The 9,155-nt window shown below is 44.6% G+C and overlaps 1 long non-coding RNA gene across 1 annotated transcript in view; it reads left to right on the forward strand.

The window, feature by feature from the left end:
• Nucleotides 1-4,999, forward strand: part of LOC117513763 — a 17,231-nt gene extending 12,232 nt beyond the window's left edge. The window contains exon 3 of the long non-coding RNA XR_004561708.1: nucleotides 4,737-4,999. This is a non-coding gene — a long non-coding RNA (uncharacterized LOC117513763). The remainder of the gene's footprint in view (nucleotides 1-4,736) is intronic.
• Nucleotides 5,000-9,155: the final 4,156 nt, after the last annotated feature.

A 9,155-nucleotide genomic window follows, 5' to 3' on the forward strand; every position in this document is an offset into this window, starting at 1 on the left:
CAATCAATCAACTTTTTTCTTATATAGCGCCAAATCACAACAAACAGTTGCCCCAAGGCTCTCCATATTGTAAGGCAAGGCCATACAATAATTATGAAAAACCCCAACGGTCAAAATGACCCCCTATGAGCAAGCACTTGGCCACAGTGGGAAGGAAAAACTCCCTTTTAACAGGAAGAAACCTCCAGCAGAACTAGGCTCAGGGAGGGGCAGTCTTCTGCTGAGACTGGTTGGGGCTGAGGGAAAGAACCAGAAAAAAGACATGCCGAGAAGGGGGGCAGAGATCGATCACTAATGATTAAATGCAGAGTGATGCATACGGAGCAAAAAGAAACAGTGCATCATGGGAACCCCCCCACAGTCTACGTCTAAAGCAACATAACCAAGGGATGGTCCAGGGTCACCTGATCCAGCCCTAACTATAAGCCTTAGCGAAAAGGAAAGGTTTAAGCCTAATCTTAAAAGTAGAGAGGGTATCTGTCTCCCTGATCTGAATTGGGAGCTGGTTCCACAGGAGAGGAGCCTGAAAGCTGAAGGCTCTGCCTCCCATTCTACTCTTACAAACCCTAGGAACTACAAGTAAGCCCGCAGTCTGAGAGCGAAGCGCTCTAATGGGGTAATATGGTACTACGAGGTCCCTAAGATAAGATGGGACCTGATTATTCAAAACCTTATAAGTAAGAAGAAGAATTTTAAATTCTATTCTAGAATTAACAGGAAGCCAATGAAGAGAGGCCAACACGGGTGAGATATGCTCTCTCCTGCTAGTCCCCGTCAGTACTCTAGCTGCAGCATTCTGAACCAACTGAAGGCTTTTTAGGGAACTTTTAGGACAACCTGATAATAATGAATTACAATAGTCCAGCCTAGAGGAAATAAATGCATGAATTAGTTTTTCAGCATCACTCTGAGACAAGACCTTTCTGATTTTAGAGATATTGCGTAAATGCAAAAAGGCAGTCCTACATATTTGTTTAATATGCGCTTTGAATGACATATCCTGATCAAAAATGACTCCAAGATTTCTCACAGTATTACTAGAGATCAGGGAAATGCCATCCAGAGTAACGATCTGGTTAGACACCATGCTTCTAAGATTTGTGGGGCCAAGTACAATAACTTCAGTTTTATCTGAGTTTAAAAGCAGGAAATTAGAGGTCATCCATGTCTTTATGTCTGTAAGACAATCCTGCAGTTTAGCTAATTGGTGTGTATCCTCTGGCTTCATGGATAAATAAAGCTGGGTATCATCTGCGTAACAATGAAAATTTAAGCAATGCCGTCTAATAATACTGCCTAAGGGAAGCATGTATAAAGTGAATAAAATTGGTCCTAGCACAGAACCTTGTGGAACTCCATAATTAACTTTAGTCTGTGAAGAAGATTCCCCATTTACATGAACAAACTGTAATCTATTAGACAAATATGATTCAAACCACCGCAGCGCAGTGCCTTTAATACCTATGACATGCTCTAATCTCTGTAATAAAATTTTATGGTCAACAGTATCAAAAGCAGCACTGAGGTCCAACAGAACAAGCACAGAGATAAGTCCACTCTAACAAAGTCATTGAAGAAAAGAGGCTCCTCAAACAGCCACATCCCTGGTGTGCCTACATTGTCCCTGCACACAGAAAGGACCTGCCATGCCTGGAGAACTGACTGGTAAAAGCAGAGGTGCGCGTCCCGATGATGTCCCGCCGATGTCCCGCCGATGTAGGAGGAACAGATGTTTGTCATACCCAAGTTCAGCCTGCCTCCTCAGCAGGACACGTGCTGTATCCTGCCAGCTCAATCCCGAGGTATACAACAGTCTCTGAGCAGCCTGCAACCTGAAGGTCGACACCCGAGCAGAAATGTCCACCAGCCCCTGTCCTCCTTCATGAAGTGGCATGTACAACACGGGAGCTCTGATCCAGTGATGGCCTGGCCAGAAAAAGTCCACCAGTAACCGCTGCAGCTGCTCAATAAGGCGCCGTGGTGGAGGGAGGACAGACAGTCTGTGCCACAGTGCCGAATCGACCAAGTTATTAGCGACCAGAACCCACACCTTGTAGGGCATCTGGGGCAGCAACCATTGCCATTTGGACAGTCTGGCACACACCTTCTCCACCAAGCCAATTCCTCTGACGATACCCATCTGTCCCCAGAAACACACCCAGCACTTTCAAACCCTCCACTGCCCACCTCAGACCATGTGGCAGACAGGGAGCAGCCCCTTCCTGCCACCTCCCCATCAGGACAGCCTCACTCTTCTCCCAGTTCACTCTTGCAGTTGGTCAGAATATTAAAAAACAATTTCCAAAAGGCCACTACAGGCCACTCTTCTGTGGTTACTGTTTGACATGTGGAGTTCATATGCTGGATTTGACTGCTATTCTCGAGCTATTCTCTCTCTCATTGGCTTCACGCGTGTCTTTTTCTCATTCAACATGTTATGGTTGCCTGCAGCTGGTTTATCCTCTATTTCTCTCCTTCTTTCTCATTTTAATGTCAAGAGAGACTCATGAGATGAGACAGTCTCTTTCACTCTGACTTGCACACTTGTGGTGGCAACTAGTCAACGGTATTGGGTCCTCTCTCACTGAACAGTGAGAACAGTAATTGTCAGTGAAATTGCTTGATTTAACAGGACATTTGATGAATGTTGCTGTTCCCTCTCTTGACTCAGGGCATCATGCGCATTGTTCCTGGATTTTGAACATTTGAAAGATGGCGAGGTGACAAGGTTCCTCCTAATATGCTCCCAGAGCTGTTGCTGGTGTTGTGCGACCCACTGAATGTACTCTGTGGGACTCCTAATGTGTGAGATTCGTGGGAGAACTGTGAGAGGAGTGGGTGAGCCACAAAACTACATTGTGAGTGAACTAAGGAAAAAGTAAATAATGATCTGGTTTTCCGAGTGCCAGACATGCACAAGCTCCCCTGGGAGCATGCAAAATTGTGGAAATGACTGCATAGGAGCAGCCGCTGAGCTGCTGTCAGCCTGGCCGTGCAGGCAATTGCAGTGGGCTTCAGGACTCCTGTCTGCACTTTTGGACTCGTGCATTTAATGTTTTTTTTTGTGGAGCAAAGGAAGCCCAGTTTAAAATCCTGTTACTGTCTGATTGTTCATTCTGGGTATCTAATTGGACAAAGATTTGGCGCGAAGTGTTTATTCTGCACAAACAGAGAACACCTGACAGTTATTCTAGGTCAGACAGTGCTGTTTGGTTTTAATCTTTTTTTTAATCTGGAACATTCTCACTTTCTCACTCACTGACTCAGCAAGAATGTGCAGCAGAGTTGTGTGATGTCCCTGCCATGAGGACAGCACACAGACAGTGAGGAAATATGACGTCATGCTTTCGGACTAGAACCTATTTCATTCAAATCCACCTTCCCGCAGTGCATATGTGCCTTTAAACTATGAAAATCCTTCCGCTAAATGCAGCTCTCTGTGCTGCCATGTAAATATGACTTTATCTGTCAATCAGAGCCAAACTGCAGGAGGACAGAGGAGGAGGACGTCATGCATGATCTGTACCAAATCAAGATCCCCTATTGGGTCTGCTGTGGTGACCCAGAGTGAAAAGAAAAACAATAAAAAAAAAATGGAACAGACGAAAAGACTTACTATGCTATTGCCAAATAAATCAAATCAAATGACACACACCCCAGAAGCGCTGCTTGACATCATCATGTCACAGAAAAGAGACTTATACAGCGACTGGACAAGCGCTGTGCATGGATCTCAGAGCTGAGGTCAAAACTATGGGATAAATTTGGGATCATCTGGTCATTCCCAGGAAGAGTGGACAGTGGATCCAGCAGGAACATTATTCTGTAAGTCAGTGAGTGCACTGTCCACATTTTTATTTTTGTTCTTTTTTCCCCTTCATGTCCATCCTTGGGTTTTATTATTATTCACTCACTCATCTTCAACCACTTAGTCCAATTAAGGGTCGCAGGGGGCTGAAGCCTATCCCAGCAGTCATCAGGCGTGAGGCGGGGTATACCCTGGACAGGACGCCAGTCTGTCGTATCGCCACATATAAACAAACACACACATTTACATTATTAATTCACTTGTGTTTATTATTGTGTTTTGTACAACAACATTACCTCGAGCCTTAGTGACATGAAATTTGTGGTTCCTGTCTTCTGTCTTAGGCCCCCTGCTTTTCTCCCTTCATATTGTGGGATTACCTTTCATTGATACTCAGTTATACATGCCGATAACTGTTGGTAATCTCATCCACATAAAATCCTTAGAGGATTGCTTTGCAACATTGAAAAGCTGGAATAGCTCTTGGTCCACTGAGACATCAACTTCAATTTGACCCCAGCAAATGCTTTGCGTAGACTTGTGTGTCATACAGCACACTGACAAAATGAGGAACCTTTTTGATCCTACTTTGTCCTTTGACTTCCATATTAGAGATACTCCAAGGACTGCTTTTGTCCACCTGCAAAATATAGCGAAGATTCATCCCATCCTGTCCATGCCTGATGCTGAGACCCTGATTCATACATTTGTCTCTTCTGGAATGGACAACTGCAATGCTCTATTTTCTGGCTTTCTGCAGTCCAAAATTGGGGGGTCTCCAATTGGTTAAAAATGCTGCTGCCAGACTTTTGACAGGAATCAGAACGTTTGACCATATTACACCCATTTTGGCGTCTCTTCACTGGCTTCCTGTCTCTGTGAGATCAGATTTTAAAGTTCTGCTGTTAACCTATAAAATTAATCACAGTCTAGCACCTTCCTACTTAGGTGACCTAATTAAACCCTACGTACCGGCCCAGGCTCTGTGTTCTCAGGGCGCAGGGCTACTTTGTGTCCCAAGGGTGAATAAAAAGTCTGCGGGTCACAGACCTTTCTCTTATCGTGCACCTGTTTGTGGAATGATCTCCCTGCATCAAAAAAATAGTCAGATTCTGTAGAGACTTTCAAGTCCATACTTAAGACACGCTTATTTTTCCTTTCGTGTGGCTAGCATACTGGCATAGTATAGTACTAGACTAGACAAGACGGCTCTGGAGAGAGTCAGGAAGTCAGCACAGAACATCATAGGAGCACAGCTGTCCTCTGTGTCAGACATCTATAACACCAGATGTCTGCGCAGGGCCAGAAGCATCAGCTTCGATGGTTCACACCCCAGGCACAGCCTGTTCTCACTGCTGCCCTCAGGAAAGAGGTACCAGTCCATCAAGGTCAGCACATCCAGACTCAACAACATGTTCTACCCAAGTGCAATATGAGTACTGAATGCACATTAGCCTTCAGTCTCCATCATTCATTGCATTTATTTTTTATAAAGGTGAATGCAATGAATAGCACAGACTTCTATTTATATACACCTACTGGCTCCCTTGTAAATACATGTATATATTCTTATTTGTCTTTTTATATTTATAATTTTTACATTTTCTTTTACACCTTTGCACTATGGGAGTTGTCTTTTAATTTCACTGTACCTTGTGTATAATGACAATAAAAAGCATTCTGTTCTATTCTATTCTCTTCTACTATGCTTTTTACCCTTTTAAATTCATTTTAATAGGAAATAGATTGGGCCGCAGCTTCAACTTTATATAAAGTCTGGATCTTTTAGTGATGCTTAGGGCGAGTGGCTGGCGATCACCTTAGTATTTCTTCTGTTTTTCTTCTTGCTTAATGCTGACAAATTCTACCTTATTTCTTGTCTTTCTGTTGCCTGATTCTGTTTTTTCTCTCTGTTCGAGGTGCATCTCCATCCAGAAGTGGGAGTGGGTGTCTTCTTCTGCAATAGTCATGAAATATATGGGATCTGTGGACCCAACTCCCCCCACCAGCATTGACTCGCAAAATTTCCAAAAATAGAGAGCCGGCCACCATTTTCGTGCTGGCTGTGCGACACCCCACATTTTCTAATTGCCCCACGGGTGTGTTACCGATCAACACAAATGGTCTATGAGTGTGCAGCCCTCCCAGCAACACAAATGGCATGCAAGTGTGCGGTGTGCCCCCCGCAACACAGACGTGTGAGTGTTATTCCCCCCCCCACACCACGAGCCTATTGAGGTGCGGCTGAGGTTGTGGATGGTGGCTCCAGTGCAGTGTGATCGCAGTCAGCAAAGCGCATACAGCTGGATGGCTGTCGTGTCCACAATTGCACAGCTGACAGCTGTGGAACACCATGACATATTGAAAACCCACACCACCACAACAGAGATGCAAATAAGAACCCAGGCCACCTGTGTATCACAGCGCCAGCTGACCAGACAGGCATGTCACGTGGCACGCAATTACAACATCCACACATCCATCCATCATGTCACAGCCTGACTGACAGCCTCTCAAAAAATCAGCATGGTCAGCTGAATTGCGCTATAGGCCGGAGGCGTGAGCCCATCTATGTGAGCGTGTTGCTGCAATGGGAAGGTGGGCGTGTCATGCGTCAATCATGTATTGATTGACATGGTCACACACGCACTACAGTTATGCATTTGTCAGGGGACCGTGGTTGATATGTAATCATGTCATAGTTTCAGTGACATTTGACATCAAGAAGGGAGGGAGCTGACCACCGCCCACAGCCAGTGCTGCGGTCCTGCAGTGTGCGCCACTCCCCATCACAGCTGACCGCCGTATCAGTACAATGCGAAGCTGGGGAACACATATTGTCACGTGCTACACTCACCCACATGCAAGGCACCGTGCTGCATGTGTGTCTACAAACAATCATGACATGGGGAAAAATGAAAACACACTGGATCGCCCCAACCACGTCTCAGAACACATGCCAATGACCATGCAGTCAAAGCTGCACCTGGCCACAGGGTTATCAGTACGCACAGCTGGGGAATACATATCGTGCCATGCAGAATATCTCCTAACGAGACACCACCGCGAGGAGCGTGAATCGGTGGGCTCTCCTCACATTGTAATCAATAAAATCACACATCTCCTTTGCAACATGGTCAGCAGAGCTTCAGTGTGCGCTGGACAGAGGACCATGCTGAGCCAGCTCATGTGATCTTGATATGAGCGCATCAGGTTATTCATGTAAAAAATAAAAGGAAAAAAGTCATTCATGTCAGTTCATTACTTCCATGTATTCGCCCAGGAGGAGGACAGTTCTTGCAATGTCCACTCTTTATAACAGGAATAAAATATTGAAAAGTGTGGTTGTGGTTTTTTTGAGTGTGTGTAGTATTTTCTGTTTGTTTTTACAGTGAGAGTGGCCAGTAACATGATTGTCTTACATTTAAACAGTACATTGTTCTTTTAATGTTCTGTGCTCTCACATTATTTTGTGCTGTCACATTTCCGTTGATTCATGCACAGCATAAATAATATGTCCAGTATGTAATCGCTGTAATCTGAGTGTGATGTACTGTACGTCCTTGTCCTTTGTTTGTGCAAACAAACACGAGTGTGCATTAAACCATCATCAGGGGATCGTTCACGTGTGTCCAATTGTGTGTCCCTCCCAACAGGAGGTGGAATTTTTCACCATTCACCAAATATTTTTCTTTTCACTCTTTTTCAGCCAGATTCTGCTTCTTTTGCCCAACTTCATGTGTGAAGGGGCCCTTTGTGCTGCGTTTGATACAGTGGATGACTGTATTCTACTTGATAGGTTGCAGAATCATTTTGGGATTACTGGAAATACGCTTGCATGGTTGACATCATGCCAAACCAGTTGTTCTCACTATGTCTTGTACAACAACACTTCCTCTAACCTTAGTGACATGAAATTCAGGGTTCCACAGGGGACTGTCTTAGGCCCCTTGTCTTTCTCTCTTTATATAGCACCCCTTGGGCACATACTGTGGCATTTTGGGATGACCTTTCATTGCTATGCTGATGATACTCAGTTATACATGCCAACATGCCAATAACTGCTGGTAATCTCATACAGATAAAATCCTTAGAAGATTGCCTTGCATCAGTGAAAACCTGGATGTCTAACAATTTCCTACATTTGAAATCAGACAAGACTGAAATAATAGTTCTTGAACCAGTGAGACATCGGCATCAATTTAATGACATAGTGAGGAACCTTGGCATGATTTTGATCCCACATTGTCCTTTGACCTCCGCATTAGGGATACTATGAGGACTGCTTTCTTCCACCTGTGAAACATAGCAAAGATCCATTCCATCCTGTCTATGGCTGATGTAGAGGCACTAATTCATGCATTTGCTTCTTCTACGAGGGTACGCTGAAAAGTTCTAAGGCTCACTATAATGCAATAATGCAGTTAATGCATTACTCCTTAATGGGGAGCCATAGAACTTTTCAGCCTACCCTCGTACATTGGGCAATGCAGTGTTCTATTTTTTGGTTTACCGCGGTCCAGTATTAGGGGTCTCCTATTGGTTCATAATGCTGCTGCCAAACTCTTCTCAGGAAGCAGAAGGTTTGACCACATTACAGCCATTTTGGCATCTCTTCACTGGCTTCCTCTCTCGGTGAGATCAGATTTTAAGGTTCTGCTAACCAAGAAAATTACTCAGACTAGACTACTTAGCTGACCTAATCAATCACTATGTATCGGACTGGGCTCTGCGTTCTCAGGGCACAGGGCTACTTTATGTCCCTAGACTGAATAAAAAGTCTGCTGACCACAGAGACTTCTCTTATCATGCCCGTGTTCTGTGGAATGATCTCCCTGTGTCAATAAAACAGGGAGATTCTGTAGAAACTTTCAAGTCCAGACTGAAGAATCATGTATGGTTTAGCATACTGGCATGATATGGTACTTCCTACCCTTTTAAATTCAGCAGGTCTCGCCCTCAACTTTATCTGAAGCCTGGGTCTTGTTGGGAAAGTGTAACGACACGGACCCACAACAGGGGGCGTAAATGAACGGACAATAGATGAGCCAAAATACACACTTTACTGTTGTGAAATGTGCACAATGAGAATACAGACAAATACAGAATTTGGATTACAATCAAAATGTACACGGTGACGTGTGGACAGGCTCGAGGGTAGGAGACGTCTGTCCCGAGAAGAACCGGATCCCACACGATTTCCACTGCCACCGAACCCGAAGGATACTGGAGCCGCCAAGTCCTGAGTCCCCAGGTGGTCACTGTCTCCGACTGTCAGATCTGGTACTGCTGGCAGGATGCAGAGAAACAGATATGAGTGTGAGAAAACACACCCAGTAAACAGTCA

This window comes from Thalassophryne amazonica, chromosome 7 (assembly GCF_902500255.1).
Source record: "Thalassophryne amazonica chromosome 7, fThaAma1.1, whole genome shotgun sequence".
NCBI lineage: Eukaryota > Metazoa > Chordata > Actinopteri > Batrachoidiformes > Batrachoididae > Thalassophryne > Thalassophryne amazonica.